A 23,211-nucleotide genomic window follows, 5' to 3' on the forward strand; every position below is an offset into this window, starting at 1 on the left:
CTTTGTCGTAGAATTTTGATAACTTATAATAACTTGTAATCTATCATTTATTATTATAACTTGTAATCCAGGATCGAAATTCTTTACATTCTTTACTTTTACTTCTAGTTCTCATATTTTTTATGTATCTTCAAATTCTTCTTTAACTGTTGGTTCGAAGTGGGTTATTAACTCTCGTTGCTTTGATTTAGTCATCGGTCTCATTTTTTTATTACGTTCTTCTAGCATCTTTCCTTAACGGCCTTCATCGGGTTTTCTTGTTTTTTATCTCCCTCTTAATTTTTTCTCTTCAGATCGTCTTTCATAGTTTTGATAAGATCTTGATGTTTCTTGTCTCGTTCTTCTTATTATTCTCTTTGTTCCTTATCTCATTCTTCTTTTTGTTTATTATCTTGTTCTTCTTATTTTTCTTATTATTTTCTTATACGGTTTAGTTCTTTTTGTTTTGCTCTTTATTTCTTTTCTCTGTTTATGGTCTCTTTCCTCTTATTCTCCTCTCTGCTCGTCAAACTTCTTTAACAGCACCTCCATTTTCCGCTGTCCATCTTCGCCTGTCTTAGTAAAGACATTCACTAAATTGGGCTTCCAGATATCCTTTACTTCTGACACCAATTTGTAACGTAAATTAGGAACGCACACTTTCCTCGAACACACTTACTTCAGTAATACACTTTTATGTCTGGGACACTCTTTTTTTATTATTTAAAACTTTCACCTGTCTCGCGCTGACTCGTTTAATTGTTTCTAAGGCAAACAACAAAACTTATTAAAATGTCACAAAATGGTCCCCTTAAGACCAATCCGGAACAATTTAAAAATGCTTAGAATTTCCTACATTGTATTTGCCATTGTGTTTGCATAAACGACACTATAGGTAGCAATAATAAACTAAACGTAAGTAAAATACTAAATAGGCTAATCAAATTATATTAAACTACAAAATAAGACCAAAACAGTATAAAAACATTAAAAATCCTCATATATGTATTTGATTTACTTATATTGTTTTTAAATAAACTGTTTTTTAATCATGACAAAAAGCTAAGCAAAATTAAATTAATTTTTTTTGCTTGCTTTTCAAGTTTTGTATTGAAAATAAAAGTTCTTCGATGTATATTTTTGTTTAAAATTTTTCGATTTAATTTTTTCCTTAAAATAATTTTATCTTTTTAGCAAATTATTGCAGAGGAAATAATTGAATTTCCCAAGGACTAAAAAAAGTGACAATTCAAATTGGTCTGTTAACGAAAAAAATCGTACCGATATAATAAGACCTGGCAAGATAATTTTATTATATTTTAAAAACATAATAAAATAAATTTTTAATCAAAAATTTAAACAATTGCTCTACGTGCATCAAGCTTTTGAAACCAATATTTTGAAAAATTTTATTCCTTTTAACTTGGAGCTAAAAGAAACGTAAAGAAAACTTCTTTCTTATCTTAAAACTTACAAAACTTGAAATTTTCTTCGAGCACACCAGATTTATCATTAATACTTAAATCACCCAAAATTGGAACAAATAAAAAAGTTTCACAAGACTTAATAACAGAGTAAAGAAAACTTTATGATGTTAAAAGTGAATGTCTGTTTTACGGTTTGAATCAGATTTGGTAAGTAAATTTTTATGTTTTTGTATGAGAGGCATTGCCCAGTAAATTACACAATCTAGTTTTTTGTTTCTTATACAATTTCTTTAAATACTACTATATTTTATAATCTTTTTTCATATGTTAATTTTAATATTTCATTTTTTCACAGAGCATTGAATGATTTTTTTTTAATTTATATTTTTATGTTATGAGTTCTAAAATCTATGGATCAGTCATCGAAGTCTGCACCGTTTTAACCAGCTTTTTTACAATAAAAGTCACATTTACTTATAGAACCATGAAAAACAGCTATAAAGATACAAAATAATACATTTTTTACTTAAAAAAAATAAATATAGACGCAGATTTCCTAATTTATTATATTTATTAGCAATAGTTTAATATAATTAATATAATTAGCAATACTTATACATATGCTTGTATACCTAAAATACACGTTAAGAGACACAAAGTATTAATGCTTTTAATAGAAGACAGTTTCCTCCCTAAATACAAAATCCAAATTGCAGAGTCCGTGTTCAACTGAACCGAAATCGTCTGTGATTGGTTTTGTAGGGAGCTTTTAGGTAATTCATAAAAGAAATAATACATAAATGTGTATTAAACTATTATACAAAGGTGAATCGGTTAAATTAATTACAATCACCATAAATGTATCAATATAAATATTAATATTTTACTGGGTTGTTGGTCTTTTTTTAGGCAATAATTAACTTTTTCTATTATTTCAGGCAAAAGTCGAAGCTATACAGTGATTTCTAATAGGTACAAAAAAACACTGCAATACCTTACGTTTTTAAGGCGTTTAAAAAGCAGGCGATTTATTATTGTTAAAACTGTCAGTTTGACGCGTGCAATTTTTCAATTTTAGTTAAAACAGTGAGTTAATAAAATGGTGTATACGCTAGCCGAAAGAATGGAAATAATTTTCCTTTATGGAGCTCAAGATCGGTGTGCTCGCAGAACCGCGAGAGCATTTAATGAAAGGTATCAAGATAAAAACGTGAGCCATAAATACGTATTAGAATTGATACGAAAATTTGAAGAGGCGGGATCGATTTGCAATAAAAAAAAATATGAAAATAGAGTTGTCGATGAAGCATGCCAAGTTGATGTACTAGGACAATTTGCTATGAATCCAACTTTGTCTATACCAAAGGCCGCAAAACTAACAAATATTTCCACTGGTGCCGTACATAAAGTTTAAAAAAAAAAAAAGTTCTTTCCTTATAAAATTCATATTCTTCATGGACTCGGAGAAGATGATTTTGATAGGAGAATTCAATTTTGTGAAGTGATGTGCCAGCGAATTGACGACGATCCCCATTTATTGAAGAACATTTGCTTCAGTGATGAATCGACCTTTTTTTTAAACGGCCTGGTGAACAGACATAACTGTAGATACTGGGATAATGAAAATTCGCATGTTTTTCGGGAAGGCCATACCCAATATCTCCAAAAAATTAATGTTTGGGCAGGAATTTATGGGAATGAAATAATCGGGCCATTTTTTTTGGAAGAAAATTTGACTGGCGAAATTTATTTAACCTTTTAGAATATGCAATATACCCTTCCATCATCCAATCTATGGAAAATCAAGTAGATCAACATGGTGCTATATTATTGAATGAAAATAATATACATTTTTAGCAGGATGGAGCTCCCGCGCACTACAGTTTGGTAGTTCGAGAGTGGCTTGATGAAAATTTTCGAGAAAAGTGGATTGGCAGACGTGGTGCAATCGAATGGCCTGCGCGGTCTCCGGACCTAACCCCACTAGACTTTTTTCTTTGGGGCTACTTAAAAAGCAAAGTTTATAAAACCCATATAGAGAATTTAATAGAGTACCCATATAGAGTATTGAGAATTTAAAAAATAGAATATTTCAAGAATGCAGAGAAATTAGCAGGCAGACCCTTGCCAATGTTCGTAAGGAGTTAATAAATAGCTTTTTTATTGTCTTGCTAATAACGGCGCGCATTTTGAACATTTAATAAAATAAATTTGTTAAACTAATTAAATTTGTTTTTCTACCCTACCGATTTACACATTAATTGCTTCTTGGTCAATCAATTTTATTTTTTTTTACAACCATTGATAGCATAATGAATGCCCTTTAAAATAATGTATCATGATTTGATTTTTTTTGGTACCGTTGAATAGAGAATTTTACGCTTCTTACTATGATGTATTACACGATGGGGGTTCCCATTTGACATATTAAAGTGAGGTTAGCTGGAGGTGAGGAGGTGATTGACAGAACTTCAGTAAATGCATAATTAAACGTCCCCCTGTATATCTAATTTGACGTGTTTTTTTTTTTTTTAGGAAAGTTATTAAGGGTAGATGGTTTTGAAATAAAAGCACTGTATAGTGCTGTGCTATCTATCTAATAAAATATCAAAAATTATATTAATTATTGTATTAGAATTTCAAAATATAAGGAAAGTGTATTGCTATTACACCTTTAAGATTATTTAAAGACATAAAGATATTACGACGAGAATAAAATGCACTTTTGTTACAAAAGAGAGATTTAGATGCCTTAAAATTATTCAATAAGTTATTCAAAAAAAATGTGCTATGTTCCAGATTTTTTCATTTAATGGGTAAGAGACACGGCAAATAGATCAAGAACACTTTTTTTAAGTTGTGTTCCTATCTCTCTATCTTGACTAAAATAAATAATATTGTATGTAACTTATAAATAATATGACTAATAACCGCGTTCTTACTCTCAAAGCCATCCTGAAGGACCAATCTATGTCAATGTCTTAATTATGTGTTATATAGCATCGACCTCTTTATTTTCATATTGAGCCATTAAAAAATTAGCTGTTTCTTTATCTGGCATAGAAACTAATTGATCTTTGCAGACGTATTGATATGATCGATGTTGTATTGATTGATTGTTATGATCTTTGCATAGATTTCAGATTTTTTTGCAAGTGCATTCTCCACAGTTATTCTTATTTTAAAATCTATGGAATTAATATTCGCCAAGATCTTCGCCACTTTACCCAGCATTTTTTCACTGAAAGTCGCATTTGTTTTTATAATCACAATTAGCTGCTATAAGCATAAATGAAATAATAAACATTAAAAAACATAATTTTCAAGAAATAAAATGGATATTGATTAAGAAATAATCAGCAATAGTTTATAATGATTAAAATCTTTTAAAAATGATTTAAATCTACTTTCTCAAGATATGTGCTTGCATATCCAAAATACAAGCAACAATGGTTTTATTAAAAGAGATTTTATCTAATTTAATACACATTTAAAACTGGAGAAAAAAAATCTGAAATAATTAACTTGGTCTACGTTTTACTTTCAATTTAATGTATTATCAGAAATATTTAAAGCAAAAGTCATATTATTCAAATTCAAAGTATTTTATTTGCCTATAAAAAATACAGTTCTTTTTACGATTAGCAAACAGTATATGAATTTGAGACAAAACGGATCGAATCACGATTATGAAAATTGATGCCACCTCAAAGAGATAGTAACACTATTTATATCTAATGAAAATCAAAAACCAAAAAGATAATAATTTATCGCTCGCCAACCAACTGGCGGTCAGAATTGGCAATAATTATAAAAAATAAATAAGTCAATACAATTGAATAAAAATAGGTCATACTCAAGTATTCAGACATCTGATATGTATAATTATACCTAGTTATCATTGGAACTGAGAAGAATAGGAATTGTGGCACTACAAAGAAATATTTTTGATTTTAGTTTGGTTAATATTAGGGATTCTAATGTAAATAAAAAACTAAGTATAAGCCTGTAATTCCATATAAATCTTTTGTGTATGGTACATATTGACTGAGGTAAATATCAAAATAATATTTTGGGATAATTTAGTGTAGGAAATCTTGTTTCTTTTAGCAAAGTATATAGATTTCAACTGTTAGACTGTGCTTTTAGTTAAAAAACTTTTACTTTTTGTTTAACGATTGAAATCACGTTCAGAAAAATAATTTTTTATTAAATAAATTAGAGGGCGATGCTCACTACACAACTTGTTTTTTTTTAAATTTGATATGTAATTTAAAGGAAACCGCTTCAAAAGATTCTTTCTTATTAATTTGTTGCATACAGAGCATAATAAAATTATTTTTGGCGTGGTTAAAAATATTTTTATTTGGCTGAGACATAATTGATACATGAAATTACATAGATCAACATCTTATTAAAATAGTTACATGCTCTCACTTAGTATAAGCATTTACTTAATAAACATTATATAAAAAAACATATTCTGTTTTAAAAGCTTTATTTACAAGGACAAGAATATTGCTGAGTTCCAAAATTTATGGAACACTGTGCAAGGTCTGCGCCACTATATCCACCATTTTTACATTGAGAGTCGCATCCGCTTGTATAACCGCAAATAACAGCTATATATATAATAAAAGAAAAATTTTCAAAGTTAATTTAAAGGAATAAATAAGCTTGATTTTATTTTTTTTTTTAATACTGAAAACACTTACTCAAGGCGTGTGCTTGCATAAGCAAAACAGACATTAAGAGGCACAAAGCAACAAAGCTTTTGATGGAAAACATTTTCTATAATATTATAGATTTAAATACGAAATTCGAATCAGCGGATCTAAGCTGAACTGAAACAAAACCGTATATGATTAGCTTTTATAGCTATGCAAAACGGTAAATCCCGGTGTTTACTTGGAATAATGCATTAAATATGTTGTTTACTACAAGAAATATTGATTAATGAGTGTTCAAAGTACACAATAATAATTCAAATAACAAGCTTCGTAAAGGCATCGACAGAAATATCAATATTTTACAGGGGTAATCTTATCGGAAGATTGTCTGTAAGAGGGGGGTACGCTTTACTCTCATCTCTAGTTCTGGCATCTTTTGTTGTACTTGCCCCAGTTTTTTTACTGTTGCTTTGACGTTAGTTATTAGTTGTTTTTGTTTCATCTCCAGATTTAAGTTGAAAATCTCGTTCGTGTTATTTTCTGTCTTGTTCGTTCTGCTCCTTTTAAAGGTGATCTTTTAAATTTAAGAAGTCTTCTTTCATGGTCTTTATAAGGTGTTCTTGTTTACTGTATCGATCTTTATTTACTTTCTTTAGGTCGTCTTTCATGATCTTAATGATGTTTTTATTTTTTCTCTTTAGTTCGGTTATAATAGTCTTTAATAATTTTTTTTGTTTTTTGTCCTGCTCTTATAACTTTTTTAATAGCAGCTTTATTTATTTCTCGATCTCTATCTTGATCCGATTTCTAGTTAAAGGCATCTACTCAATTGGGCTTCTAGATATCCTTTACTTCTGACATATTGTAACGGAATTTGGAAACACACTCTTTTTTGGAATACGCTTCAGAAATACTCTTTAATGTAAGACACACATTTTTTTAATAACAACGTCAAAGCTTTTACCTGACTCCCTTTGACTGTAATTTAATTTTTTTATAAGGTAAATACCAAAACTAATGAAGCCAACAAAGATTTATAATAAAATAACCTAAATAACAAAATAACATAATAAAATTAGGTTTAAATTTGGCCCTCAAATAAGATGAACTACCAAAAACTAAATATCTCAAATTAATAAGCTAAACGTAAGTTGAACATATTTTTGTTTTTAGTAAATAAAACTATTGTTTAAAGTGAATAACTTTATATAACACAATAACTGAACTAATTAATTAATTAAGAAAAGTTTATTTGATTCAGACATTTGTTATTAACTTCGTTATACATGTTATTTGTTTACACCTGCATTATTATTATAACTCTCTAATTTACAGATTTTCCTTAAAGGATTCATCCGGTTTCTTAGTAAAATGTAAATTGACTTAAAACATTTTAACTTTTTTTCCCATTTTCTAATTCACCTATCATAAAAAAAAACACTGAAATAGTTTACAATATCAATGACTTTATCATTTTAATTTTTTTTTCTACAGGGTGTTCCGTTGATCATGCTACAAACTTCTAGGGCAGATAGAAAACGTCAAAAGAAAAACAAAAGTTCATATAAACATGGGTGCGGAAAAGCTTCCTCATGGAGCTAGAGCTCTTTGAAAATAACCTTTAAAAACTAGTTTTTTTTTTAATAGCTCCGGAACTACTTTAGCTACCGCAACCAATTTTGGGAGGTAAATTATTGTACGTTTATTCTTTTGAACCTACTAAATAAAAAAAATATTTACCAGGGGCTTCAGAATCAGGGGGTATTTGGTAAATTTAGGCCCATTTCTTTAAGACTTTAATTTCTGCCCGTTTGGACCTATGTTCCTATGCTTTTTACATAAAAAAGGTGCTCTTAGTAAAAGTCGGTAAATATTACTGTTTTTGTGGAAATTGACTAAAACCAAACTAGCAGTACCTAAATTAATTATTTTAATAATAATAATAATGCTAATTCATTGCCACTGACAGTATTTTTTAAATTTGTCACTGTCAGTATTTTTTACATGATATTAATTCCCTTTTTATTACGATTAAGTAATGGAAGATTACACTTTTGCTTAATACGCCGATATGCTTCTAATTTATGGGGAAGTTCGATGTAATGGTAGAGCTGCTTCTCGACTATATGAAGAGCGGTTTCCCGAAAGGCGAATCCCAGCTCACACACTTTTTGAAAGGGTCAATCAACGGCTCAGGGAGACTGGCTCCGTTAAAATAAAACGCCAAGATAATGGCGCGCAAAACATCCGAATCCCAGATTTTGAGGAAGAAGTGCTTCCGCGATTTGAAGATAACCCATCAGTAAGTACTCGAGCAATAGCTGATGGGATGCATGTAAATCATGTTAGGGTATGAAACGTTGTTAAGGAACAGCTTCTTCGGCCCTACCACCTGCAAAAGGTGCAATCATTAGGACCCAATGATTTTATGCCCCGCGTGAATTTTTGCCAGTGGTTTCTTGACCAGTGTACAGAAGAACCTCAATTTCCAAAATATGTCCTTTTTACTGACGAGGCTTTATTTACAAAAGAAGGCATTTTAATTCTAAGAATAATCATGTGTGGAGTGAGGAAAACCCTTATGGTATTCATTTTAGGAGCTATCAGCATAAGTTTTCGGTCAATATGTGGGCCGGCATTGTTGGAGAACGCTTAATTGGTCCAATTATGTTGCCTTCTCGGTAAATGGGAAATATTTATTTAAATTTTTTAAGAAATGTACTGCCAGAACTATTAGATGATCTGCCCCTAAATATACGACAGAACTTATGGCTACAACACGATGGAGCGCCAGCTAATTTTTCACTTATTGTCCGCGAGTTTATAAATGAACATTTTGGAAGGCGCTGGATTGGCCGCGGAGGCCCTGTCACCTAGCCAGCGCGCTCACCAGATTTGACACCCTTAGATTTTTTTCTTTGGGGGCATATGAAAAGTCTCGTATATGAAACTCCAGTCGAGTCAGAAGAAGACCTGGTGGCCAGAATTTCACGCCTGATATTTTTAACCACGTCAACCTTAATATGGTGTGTAGATACAATAAATGTATCGATCGTGGCGGCCGGCATTTTGAGCAATTAATATTTTAAGTTTATTTTTGTAATACCAATCGTTAATAAAATTTGTTTACAATGTTTACGTTTCTAAAATTGTTAATTTGTTGGTTTTTTATTACACTTAAAATCAATTAAACATTTTATGCCTCAAGGTAATTAAAGTGACAGTTAACTAATTTGAGTACCAATTTAATAAAGTGGCTACCTTAACTTTTTTTAAACATTTATTTTTTATTTACGCCAGATTTTGTTTTTATTGTTTATTAATAATAATAGGTAATTCATTTTTATATCTCATAAGTTGCTTTTCGTCAATTTTCACAAAAACGGTGATATTTACCATTTACCGACTTTTACTAAGAGCACCTTTTTTATGTAAAAAGCATAGGAACATCATAATCTAATGCCCAAACGGGCAGAAATTAAAGTCTTAAAGAAATGGGCCTAAATTTACCAAATACCCCCCTGATTCTGAAGCCCCTGGTGAATATTTTTTTTATTTAGTAAGTTTAAAAGAATAAACGTACTAACAATAATTTACCTCACAAAATTGGTTGCGGTAGCTAAAGTAGTTCCGGAGCTATTAAAAAAAACTAGTTTTTAAAGGTTATTTTCAAAGAGCTCTAGCTCCCTGAGGAAGCTTTTCCGGACCCATGTTTATATGAACTTTTGTTTTTCTTTTGACGTTTTCTATCTGCCCTAGAAGTTTGTAACATGATCAACGGAACACCCTGTATTTTAAGAAAACTGATTACGCTAGCAAAATCTGATTTTATCATTAGATTAAGCAGAAAAAGTCGTAAACGAGTATAACCAGAGGGATTATTATTAGTTCTAGGAAAGATTTTTCAAGGAAACATTTGTGCTGGCTATTTAAATGTTTCTAGAACATTTAGTTGAAACATTTATTTAACATAAATTTTAACATATTTTACTACTGTTGCCAGTTTTATGTTAAGATATGGAATATATCAACATGTCATCTTCTGTCTCTTCCATGCTTTCTATGAATTTCTTGAGAATAAAAGTTTTTGTAAGAATTTGAAGGATAAAATTAAATTTTAGATTTTAGAAAACAAAGTTTCGCCATCTTGTAAAGGGTTTGTAACTACCTTTACTACCTCTTTATTTCACTATCTTCTATTTTAGTCTTATCTAATATAGAAATTGGTCGATCTTTGCAGTCATCCTTTTCTTCAGTGAATATTTTTTGCTGCTAGTACATCCACCATTGTAATACTAACAACTATGAAACAGACATAGAGAATGTTTGCGTGGAAAATGTTTGTTTCAACTTTTTATTTCCAACTGTAGTGGTAAAACATCAGGTTGTACCTTAAAACTTGTTTAAAACTATAATTGATCTTCATTGGGGAAGGCAAGTTAAATGCTCTTGCGTTGTTGAGAGTAGTCAGATTTTTACCTGTCAATTGATTCTCAAGAAATAAAACGTAATTTTGAAAAATCAGGACAAAAAGCTGCCAAAAAAATATTATATACCATTCATTATATCTAGTGTGCATAGCTGGTATTGGCTACGCGAACAGCTATTTTAGGCAAGAATTGATTTATTAATTATGTTATTTTCTTAATTGTATTACTTGATAATTTTATGACTTAAGTATTTATATTGACCTCATTTTTAATTGTCAATATTATTCAATAATTTTTTCACAGTTGACAAAGTTCAGGTTTCCCATGCTTAAAAATGTCAGCCTAAATGTCTGTATATTTAGATTTAAATATCATCTCAATGCTACTCATTGCCTGTGATATTATTATGGTGACTTTTTAGACAATATTTTAGCTTTTTTAATATTCAATACGCTTTTGTTTATTGAAAGTGTAATTTTGTTTGAGTAAATGTGTTTTTATTTATGTAATAGTGTAATGAGTTTCAGTAAATCTGCATTTAGGCTTGCTTAAGGCAACACGTTTTGCTTTCTTTCTGATCTTTCTGATCAAGTTGGTGTAAGCCGATATTTTGCTGGCCAAAATTTTTGAGCTTTTTGCTTCTTGTATATTTAGAAGCGGTCAACCTCAGGCAAGATGAGTGCTATTGTATTAAATTCTTTTATTTCCTAACTATTAAATTTAATTGCAATATTTATTTCTTCAGAACTTGTTTGAGGAATATCAAACATTTTATTTTTGAAGAATGTGGTGATTTGGTTATTATTTAGCTCATCGGCTGCTTTGAGTTTTGACTTGATGTTTTAACTTGGAATTTTGTCTGAAAATTGTTGCAAGGACTGGTTTTGTGACGTTAACTCCACGAAGAGTCGATAACGAGTACATTCCAGAACAATACAATAGGTACCCAATAAAATGCAATGAGTTTATTTAAGACCATTTTATTTCTTCAGTATCTCCACGCACGGGGTATGTATGTTTGCAGGATTTAAGTGAACTTCACTGTAATAATCATGTGTGGTGCCCTCGACCATCTTTTATACCTAAACCGTGCCAATAAAACATATTATTTGGTGAATTTAATTTGAATTAAGTAGATATATAAAATACACGTTTATTGCGAAATAAGAATTCACGGTTTTGCGTTTGGAAACAAAAAGTTTGTATGAAAAAAGATTTCTTAATCGGATTATTCCAAATCAAAAGACATTTCAACAAAGTAATTTTGAATTGACCAACGTCTAAGGGAAACTGGTATTACTTCATAAAGTCATTTTCAGAATTATGAAATGCTGAATGTATGGCAAAGGATTATTAACAAAGAGTAATAGGACCATATCATGCCAGGCATTATGGTTTTAACAGGATGAAATGCCTCCCGACTATACTGTTATTGTATGTAGATCAATAGAGTGGCAACCTAGGTCACCCGACTTTAATCCATTGAACTACTTTCTTTTAGGTTATGTGAAAAATGTAAACCACACATGGGTGATATCCTCAAAGACCGTCTTCGCAATGTAATTAAACTTAGTTCAATCATAACATTTTACTTTCTTTTTTTTTAGTTTGAGGCACACAGGATAAAATAAAATTATTTTTGTGAAATTAAAAATATTTTTTATTTGGCATAAAATATAATATATTAAATTACATAGATCAATATTTAATTTAAATACCTGCAGGCTTTTACTTAGTATAAATATTTACTTAATTCATATTATATAAAATATATAAAATCTTATTTGCAGGAACAAGAATATTGCTGAGTTCCAAAATCTATGGAACAGTCATCGAGGTCTGCGCCACTATATCCAGCATTTTTACACTGAGAGTCGCAGTCGCTTGTATAATCGCAAATAACAGCTATAAATATAAAAAAAGAAAAGTTAAATTAATCATAGTTAAATAAGTTACATTGTATGAGAAGAATTTAAAAAATATTGAAATTCACTTACTTAAGGCACGTGTTTGCATAACCAAAACACACAACAAGAGGCACAAAGCAACAAAGCTTTTGATAGAAAACATTTTCTATATTATTATATATTTAAATACAAAATTCAAACTGGAGAATCTAAGCTGAACTGAAACAAAACTGTATGTGCTTAGACTTTATAGCTATAAGGAACGGTAAATCCCGGTGTTTACATGGAATATTACATTTAATATGTTTACTACAATAAACATTGAATAATAAGTGGTAAGTAAGTAAAGGTAAATCAGATTAAATTACAAGGATCGTAAAAACATCGATAGAGTTATTAATATTTTACAGGGTTGATCTTATCGGTAAATTGTCTATTTTACGGCGTAAAATGGAGGTATCATTTGTTTGAAAAAAAACTAATAAAAATAAATATTTTATTAAATTAGATAACTTGATCCTAATATTGGAATTAAAAAAAATTTGATCTAAGATATGGTTTGATGGGAAATAGAAAATTGTAACTAAGGTTATTTTTGTCAATATTCTTCTTGTAGTTAACTTGGAAATGTTTAATTAAAAACAGCATAGAGATTTCATGTACATAAACTTTATTAAAAAGAGATGAAGTAAAGTAGTAAATATTGAAAGAAGGATGCTTGTTGCCGAGCCGGTAAAACCTACAGACAGTACACTAAAGCAGCTATATTAAATTCATGCTTGTAAATGGTCTGTTTAAGGTAACCCCACAGATAAAAGTCATTTGGAGACAAATCTGGAGATCTAGGAGGCCATTTAATATCGCCAGTCCCAATAATAAGGCGGTTAGGAAAAGTATTTGTTAAAAATTCTTTTACCCTAGCCGCGTTATGAGCAGGACAGCCATCTTGCTGAAAATAAACCGATCCCAGGTCTACATCAGGTAGGATTTGAATAGCAGGAAGCACTTGGTCTTGCAGCAAATCAAGGTACTTTTGGGCGTTTAAAGTGTCATCAATAAAAAATGGCCCTATAACATTGTCGCCCAAAATAACTGCCCAAATATTTAATTTCTGAGGATACTGGGTACGAAACTGAAAACTTCTATGCTCGTTTTCCTGAGACCAATAACGAACAATGAAAGGATTGTGTTTGCCATGTAATGGAAAAGAAGATTCATCAGAAAACAAAATATTTTTTTTTAAATATTCGTTTTCATTTGCCTTTTCCATCATGGTTTCACAAAATTTCATTCTTCGCCACTGGTCTTCAAGAAATATTTCCTGAGTTTTTGAATACTTGAAACATTTGTACCCATATTTTTTCCAGATACGAGCAACAGTTTTTTTGCTCATTCCCAGTTCCTCTCCAACACTTCTAGTAGACCGTGTCGAATCAAGTTCTAGGGTACTACAAGCCATTTCTTCCCGCCGTTCTATATCCTGGACCACTTCAACAGGTGGTTCTTGATGTTTTTTGTGGCATTTTTTACAATCTTGAAAACAAAAAGATGTCTCAAAATTTGTAGCCACATTTAAAACCATTTTTGCACAAGGAATCGCTCAAAAGTCACTGAAAACAAATCTCTACATTGTACTGCCGAATTGCCTCCATAAAACCATTTATAGTTGAACTCTTTCGGAAGGGGTATAAACAGCCATAGTGAAAAAAACTCGAAAATAACGCTCAAAAATTATTAATGCAACGTGCAGTAACACAGCAAAGTGAGGTCTGCTGACTCCCGATTCAAAAAATAAAAACGAAAAATTCCGCAAAAAATATATCAAACGTCATATTCTTTTATTCTTGTTGGCTGTAATTTATTAGTTTCCTATAGTTTATGTACTAATTCTACAATAGATTCAGCACTTTGGCGTTGTTCTAGATTACGGCGTTATTTAGATTTTTCTTTCAGCCGTATTAACTAAAAGTCTTCTCAAATAGTTTTACCTAACTTTTATTAGTGTTTTTTATAAAATAACACGTATCTCAGTTCAAAGAATGTATTTTATTAAATGCTCAAAATTTAGGCCGTTATTAGTGACATTTTGTAAGAAACATTACTTTATATATGTATTATCATATAAATATTTATAAATCCTATTTTGAAATTCCTCAAACAGATTGGCAAGGGTTTTTCCGCTAATACCCTTAGCAGGCAAAAAGTCTGAGGGAGTTAAGTCTGAGGACCGTGCGGGTTATTGAATTGCACCACATCCACCAATCCGCGTCCTCGGAAAGCATTTATTGAGCCACTGTCGAATTGCCAAAAGGTGGTGTGAGGAAGCTACTTTAAATGCAAAATATTTTCATTTACTTGCTTTTCTAAATTTTGTAAACAAATTTGGCCGATGATTTCATTATCATACATTCTTCCCTCGAAGTTAACTTTTTTGGGGTATTGAGTGTGGCTTTCTTAAAAAATTTATTTGCTCGCAAATGTCTTTTGATAAAAAAAAACTTGAACTCAACAAGCTGTTGCTAGTATCACACATTTTTGTATGTAAATCGCTTCTATTTGCATTAATTTTTTTGGCAAGATAAGATGGATGGATTGGTAGGTATTTGACCAAATACCATAGTTTGTGGTATAAAATATCTATTATTACCAGATATTTTTGTTTATTATTTGCTTGTAAATGACTTGATTTAATTTTTAAGGGGGTGTTTTATATATTTTCCAAGTTAATTGACGGCATGATTAAATACAAAATTGAAGTTCTTCCTGAATATCTAAATTAATATGTATTTTATTAGAGGAAGTTATTAAGAGTGGAAGTAAATTGACGAAGTATTGGTATTAATCAATATTAAAATTACAGATTTTTCTCTATGTTCAAGTTAAAATTTTAGTAGACTTAAAAAAATTAACCCAAATAGTAGGAGCACTAGCTTAAATCATTTTTTTAGATCTTATCGCATTTGCTGCATCATTTTTATTTTCGTAGATATTTTTATAAAAATGTAAACTTATTTGATGCAGCCTAAATGCTAGTTTACTTAGCGATTGAACAAAAATTTTAAAAAAAAACTTAAACTTCATATATTTTTGTGTCTAAATTATCTCAGTTTTGTTTAAGAAAAGGTTAATATATCTCTATATTCACAATGAATCCGTTAGAACCGACAAATTAAAGGAGTTAGTTAATAAAGAATGAGAAAAGCTTCCTACTACCTAACTACTTTGAGAAGATCATTAAAAGATGAGAGCTAATGGTTAATTTCTCATCAATGATTAAAAAATAACTTGGTTGGCTAAAAAATAAAAAGTACTGAAACAGATATGGAGAATAGAGAATAAAGTATAGCATTTTCTTTTTAAACCTCATCTAGGTAATCAATAGCAAAAGTCAAACCACTAAGATAATAAGAAAGAATAAATACTCTTTAACTAGGTTAAGAAGACACTATACCGAAAAGCTAAATATGCTAAACCTGACTCAAAACTAGAAGGCAGGAACTCAAAAATAGCATTAGGTATGAGACTGATGGGGTTTTTCTTTCGTAAAAATCTAGCTTACACTTGTTCTACACTAAAGAAGTTTAGAAAACAAATTTTTAATGATAGTATTTTTTATTAAATTTAATAGTCAGATACTAAATATACCCTTGGAGGATGCTTGGCTCGCCATAAATATATTTCGAAATCATTTTAAGAAACTAAAAAGCTATCCCAAATAAGACAAAGTAACACTTTAAATAATTTCATTAGAATTCAATGAAAGATTCTCTTTAGAAAGTAATTTTTGGCCGGAAAATCTAATTTGTAATGATGAAGGGCAGAACCCTAGGATAGAACAAAGGAATGCATACATTCGAGCAACTAACTAAATTTTTAAAGTATCATCTCTTTTAAACGTTTCAAGAAATAAATGTTCCAACAAATAAAATGTGTTAATTTAAAATGAGTGAGAACAACAAATCTAATCATTTTAATACAATTTTTGTTTAAAAAATTCATGGTTCAGTATTTTTTTACAAAGCATAGAATTTTCACGAATGAAATTTTGAGACATCATCAGATATACGAATTTTCATCAAATAATTTTTTTTAATAATCACTGTTTTTACTTTATTAAGGGAAAGAAATAAACGGTGGAAATTTGGATTGCTATTTTCTTCGTTTCCTTAATAATATGACACTCCACCCTGAAGAATATCTCAACTCTATGTTTTCACTTTAGAAAAGTGATTATAAAAAAATTGTTATTTGAAAAATTAGGTATATCAGTTAAAATGCGATTATAGTTGCGATTGCAGTAATCTTCGTAAAGCTCAATAAATTATCTTGGTCCTGTAATGTGATAAGCCGTATTACCTTAGTTATTTTCCATGAACTAAAATCCCTCACAAATATGCCTAAAGGCTAAAAATAAATGCTCAGATAAGTTTTACATTCAAAAGTTTTCATTCTCTTAAGGGTAAGATTTCTGATAATTTTTCAATACTACACTAGAAAGAGCAACTGCTTATGGTGGTACCTAAATAATTTAATGGCTTGATCGTCTCGGTCAAAGATATATCTCTTAATATAAATAATTTAAGTGTCACAATTTTAAATAAATAAATTTTATTCACTTAAATCTTTTTTTACATCAATTTAACTGTATTTTAAAATATTGTAATTATAGCCTAGTGCTATATTTTTTAATATATCACATGTATAAGTTTAAAATACTTAGAATATACACATCACCAAACTGTACCTTTTCTAGCCATTTTAATTGACTTGTGTAGGTTTTTTATATTTTTTGATACTAATAAGTTAATTAGAGTGAAATATGGTACATTAAAAATATATATTTTTTTATTACTAGAATTTTTTTATTATTGTCGCCACCTCGTATAAGTATATTTATAATGTGTTAACAAAGCAAAAATTAAAACAACTTTTCTGCAGGTATTTCCCCATTACAAATATTTTTCTAGTAAATATATTCGCAGTCACGTAGCAGGAATAATTGAATGTAATAAATTTATAACAATAGAATGAAATATCCAAAATATATTTTTTATGTTGATTTTTCTAAATGAGTCTATTTAGATCTTTAGATGTTGAATTATCCCAATAAGCTACAAACCATGTAGATCAAAAATGTCTAAAATTCGTTAGACACGCAGAGAGAAGAGATATGTCAAACTATTTGACTACGATCTTATGAAAGAGAAAGATTTTATAGGATGTTTATTTGAGAAGTTTGTTTAGGAACATTTACTAACCTTATTCAAACCAAAACTTTAAAATGTTTTCTAGATTTTTGCTATATAATTGGTTTATCTTTTCTGGATATTTGACATTTGATTGAAAAATAAGAGAGGATCCAAATCTCATCTTTCCAGAAATAGAGTTTTTAGTTCACGGATGTAAAGGCCTCATTATGAGGGTAAACATTTCGAGCATAGCTTATAGGTTCAAGATTTTTTTTTAATTAGTATGATTTTGTATTAATAACCTTTTTCTCAACTTTACAGGAAAAAAGTGGCAAGTGTGATATTGTCTCAGCAAAACAGAATAAAGTGATAAAAAAAATTATACATGAATTAAAAATCGATATCACTAAGATCTCTGTTTAAAAAACACAACTTTTTAAGTAAAATACGTGGCAAGTATTAGGCTTTCATACTGAGTGGCGCATCGAAAACAAAACAGAGCCAATTACGGGCAGTCTTTTTAAAAAAACGCTCGGACCTGTCGATTTTATTTTCGAGAGGGACACTTAATAATCACAAAATCACTTTCCCACCTACAGCCCCCTAAGCGGAGGTGGCACTACCCCTAAAATCTGAAATGGGAAGGGGGTCGAGTGATACCTCATTGGAAAGGTCTTTTAATTTTCTTTACAAGGGTACTGTAGGGTTTGACGCAATTTAAGTAAGTACTTTTTAAAATTTTCGCATTTAAACCTTAAAAGGTAATTTTCAATATTTTTTGCCGGATTTATCACCTCTAGACTTTTTTCTTTGGGGTCACTTAAAAACCAAAGTTTATGAGACTGAACCCACTTCGTTAGAAGATTTACAAGGTAGAATTCTAAATGAATGTCTTCAAATCACGCCTGAAGTATTGCAGAACGTGCTACAACGCTTTAAGCAAAATCTTTTTTATTGTATGGGGAATGGAGGTGGCCATTTTGAACATTTATTATAAGCTAACACTTAAGCAAATTCTTTTTAAATCTATTTTTGCGATAATTTTTTGAATGACTAGACTTAAGGTCAAAATATTCTGTAATATGATAGAACTATCTCATTTTTTGTCTCATAATTTAATAATACTTGATGGTTTTGTCCTACTGCCAGGCATTATTTTTCTTAAAAGTACCTTTAGTAGTCTATGATAAAGTAAAAATATTGAAAACTATCTTTTAAGGTTTAAATGCGAAAATTTTAAAAAGTACTTACTTAAATTGCGTTAAACCAAGTACGCTTGTAAAGAGAATTAAAAGACCTTTCCAATGAGGTATCACTCGACCCCCTTCCCATTTAAGATTTTAGGGTTCGTGCCACCCCCGCTTAGGGGGTTGTAGGTGGAAAAGTGATTTTATGATTATTAAGTGTCCCCCTCGAAAATAAAATCGACGGGTCCGAGCGTTTTTATAAAAAGTTAATAGACTGCCCGTAATTGGCTCTGTTTCGTTTTCGATACGCCACCCGGTATATCAAAGTGGTCTATATATTGGGATAGAAAATCGTTTTTTTCATGACAAGCTTTGGCTGGTTGTGGATGATATAACTACACAGTTTATCCAGCCTATCTTATATCCAAATCGGGAAATAAAATCGGCTAATAATTTTGTACCATTGATTTTCAAACGAAATAACGACTTCTTCATTGAGTGTGATTTGACAATCGATAAATACCATAAAAATTAAAGAATCAATAAACTTTACAAATTTTTCTTGATTTTGACATTCTAATGTGTGTCTGATGCTATTTCTTACAGGTCCATTTTATCGCAGAGACGTTTCTATAAATCTCTTGGCACTCATTTTTTTGGAATGAGAAGTGGAACTCATTTTTAATCAACATTTGGTTTTTCGGTATTACGCCCTCAATAAACATTCCCTGTTTCTGTATAGCTATTGATTTTAGGTGGAAATAGTTAAATTAATTTTGAAATGTTATTGGTGTCATAAATAAAAATGAAATTTTTGTTAGTTAAAATAAAACTTTCTAATTTAGCTATTTATTCATAGAGCATAGTATTTTATAAATTAACTTCCAAAGGCATGCGCTTTGCATCTATAATTTTCTTGAATTGTTTTTGATTAGTTATATGTAAAAGTCATTGGTTTTTGTAATTAATTGGAGTAAAAGACTTTTAATTTAAAAAACTTTGTTGCATTTGCAATGTTTTTCAATATAGAGTCAATAATTTAAATTAATTAATTGATTTAGTGTATGTTTAATATAATTGAATGTTTGAACTTCTAATTATATTTGATGTAGCTTTCCATTTAATAATTTAGTAATAGAGTTCATTTGTTTAATCGTTGAATTTACCTACATATTCTAAATTGCATTATATGAGAAGGAAAGGCAGGTGGCGATTTCGTCCAACTCTAAGGTCCAACTCCTAGCGAAACAGGTCAATGTCAATTGTGAATTTAACTGGAAAGTTAAATTAACGATGTATTTACCTTTTAACTTACTAACTATTAGTACACTCTTAACTTATGGTCTTTAAGAGTAGTCCAAAGTTTACGTTAATCACTCTCCACCGATTGTTTGATTTGCCAATAATTTGTCGAAACCAAAGGATTAATATGTGGCATATTGATGTTTGACAATCCTACTAACGACTGCGCCAATTAAACATCGAATGCTCAGAAATTTTATTTAAAATACACAACTTACTTAATAAAATATAAAATTCAGAAAATACATATAAAAGTAAAGCAATCTAAATTGAACAGCGTTATGGCGTCTGACTTAATACGCAAAGCATAGTGAAAATAATAAAAAGCAAAATGAAATGCAAACTTAGCTGAAATAAAAAGTGCAATATTAATAATATATATGGGGTGATTATTGTAACTCAGGTTTACTATTCCTTCTTCGGTTTCGTCTTAAATTACATAAATAGCAAACGTTTTAGGAAATGAGGGTAAATATATAAATTAGCAATAAAAACCACTTTTAATAGATAGTTGGTTTTTATTGTTGAGAAGATCCATTTATCCACCACTTCTAAACCGAGTCTAAAGAAAACACGATCGAGCAAACGATTAATATTAAAAGAAATTAGGGTAATATAGATCAACGATATTAGAAGTGAAAAGAAGGAAGAAAAGGCAAAAATATATAAGAAATTAAACCTGGTTTTAACTATTTGAAAAAATAGTTTCACGTATACTAAGATTTTCTTAAACCTAGATAAAATGAAGAATTACATGAATTAAATACTACTAAAAAAATTGTTCTAACCAATTAATAACTAATTTTCTGAAACTATTAATTTTTTGAACACTCAATTTATCAAACGATCATTTTCCTGACTACTTTTTTCTCAAAACCATTTTACTGAATGTTACTTCTCCCGAAAATATTATTTTTCTCGAGCAATAATGTTTTATCCAGCAATAAAATTTATTCATGGTTTGGTTGGGTTAAGTAGCACTACCACCTAACGATTTTTGTTTAAAGAAAAACTATGTCTATTGATACCCCTAGCTACTCAAAACCTCGGAAGACATTCTTTCCTGGAAAATGGTGCTTCACGAAATATTCCGTTCGAGATAACAGTAATTCGAAAAAAAAAATCATTTGGTAAAATGGCTAGAAATCCATAAAAAATAGTAAGTTAACAATTTGGATAATTCTATAATTTAAAACTATATATTTATGTAACACAAAAGTAACACACCTATATCCGTATGGTTGAAAATGAATTTTTAGAATTTTTTCAGAATTTTTACCAACCAAGCTTCTTTAGCAAAAAAAAAATATTTTCTAATTAATTTTTTTTATATTACTTTTCTTGATAAGTCAATACAAAAAAAATATGATAAAAAGCTTCCACGACAGGCGCTATTTAGTACCAGAAAGCCAAAATCATGTTTTTTAAGTATATAAAGATTGATTTTTGATTATGTTCATGAGATATTAATTATTTTATCAATCCTTTTATTATTGCGTAATCTGTGCTGTAAATACTTGAAATGAAAATATGTTATTGTAAACACTCGAACTTTCTTTGTTGAATATTATCACTTCAATTATGGATATATTTTTATAAATACCGGGATTCACCCTTTTTTCAAAAGCTTTATAAATAGCTCTGTATGAAAAATTAATAAATGAAAAAAATTAATAAACTATAATCAATCAAATTGCAATGTTCTGGTTTAAGTTTTGTACTTAAAAAAATTTTTTTGGCATGTATTATTTGAAGCATCGGTAAAACGGTCAATGATATGAGTATTCCTAACTGCTTAAAAGGAAATTAAACAAAAACTTAAAATGCCTGAAGCATATAAATATTTACTTTAAACACTAAAGCAGCTTTTCAATTTTAAAAGCATATTTAATTGTTTAAATGTTTATTAAAATTACATAAAAGTTTTTTCAACTTTTTTAACATCCAAGAGGAAAAATCATTTATCATCAGGTATTTTTATTGGTTTCTTTAATTAGTTGTAAAAAGGTAAAAACTATATGTGCAATCTACTCCATTATGTCAAATATGTAGAACAAAAATTTTGGATCGATTAAAAAAGGCATTTTGTAGAACCAGGTTAAAGTTTAATATAGCCAGCTTCCTTCAAAAAAAAAAACGTTAATTTAAAAGAGGGAAATTTAATTTTCCATTTATTTATTAAAGTTCGTCAATCACTTCTTCCCCCCAATTAACCAAATATTGGTATGTCAGATGGAATATTTAACCATATCAATAAAAATTACATTGGTTTTTAAGGACTTTATTAAATAAAAAATGAAACTGCTTTCTGTATATCTAAATTTTTAGTATTTTTTTTAAGAAAGTTATTAAGGATGCTCACTTCTAAAAGAGCACTGTATCAAAGATAATTATACTAACGCTACTAGTTTACTATTATTTTCTTTGACTATATATACGTATATAATGCAAAAATATCAGTAATTTCTTTTTCAAAAAAATTGTTAAATTTATATTCTTTATACAAGTTTGTTCGTTTTTTTAAGTCATTTTCGGTATTTATCAGCAGATCTACAAATTTACCCAGATTACTACAATGTGCACTTAAATTAATTTTAAAATGAAACGAATGCCAAACTGTAGAAGTGAGATAAATTATGAATTATCCTGTAGTTTTTTCACATACCTTATTAAACTTTATACGTTTAGAAAATCTAATATAGATGCATCACCTTTTGCGGATCCCCTGGGAAATAGAACATTCCCAAAGAACTTAACAAAGAAAAATAATCCGAAGTTCCTTATTTAATACCAAGTATTTTATTTATTAAACTAGCCGGTGTCATTGGTGCGTCTATCTAAATCAAAATAAATTTGCGGACACAACTTTATTAGGGCGAAAAAAACAGGAAAACTCGCGCATAAATTGGTGTACATCCGGAGTCCAGCAAATTAAACTGCGTAACGTTTCATCCCAAGGGACCCTTAGTTTATCGCCAACCGTATATATATTTTTTTCTGGTCGTAAATTGGATAAATGAACGCCGCGTCCATAATAAAATATCCAACCAAAATTATTACATTACGCGTTCAAATAAATGTTTAAGTAATGCGGGGCATTATCGGAACAGATTAAATAAA

The 23,211-nt window shown here is 29.6% G+C and overlaps 2 long non-coding RNA genes across 2 annotated transcripts; both read right to left on the reverse strand.

Moving 5' to 3' along the window:
• Positions 1–5,741: 5,741 nt before the first annotated feature.
• Positions 5,742–6,369, reverse strand: LOC126743180 (uncharacterized). The gene is made up of 2 exons (XR_007662806.1): positions 6,122–6,369; positions 5,742–6,028 (listed from the first exon to the last, which is right to left on the reverse strand). It is a non-coding gene; the product is annotated as an uncharacterized LOC126743180 (long non-coding RNA).
• Positions 6,370–12,139: 5,770 nt separating this feature from the next.
• LOC126742975 (uncharacterized) lies at positions 12,140–12,834 on the reverse strand. Its single transcript, XR_007662747.1, has 2 exons — positions 12,504–12,834; positions 12,140–12,411 (listed from the first exon to the last, which is right to left on the reverse strand). It is a non-coding gene; the product is annotated as an uncharacterized LOC126742975 (long non-coding RNA).
• Between the last annotated feature and the right edge of the window lie 10,377 nt (positions 12,835–23,211).

The sequence above is a fragment of the Anthonomus grandis genome, chromosome 12 (assembly GCF_022605725.1).
Source record: "Anthonomus grandis grandis chromosome 12, icAntGran1.3, whole genome shotgun sequence".
NCBI lineage: Eukaryota > Metazoa > Arthropoda > Insecta > Coleoptera > Curculionidae > Anthonomus > Anthonomus grandis.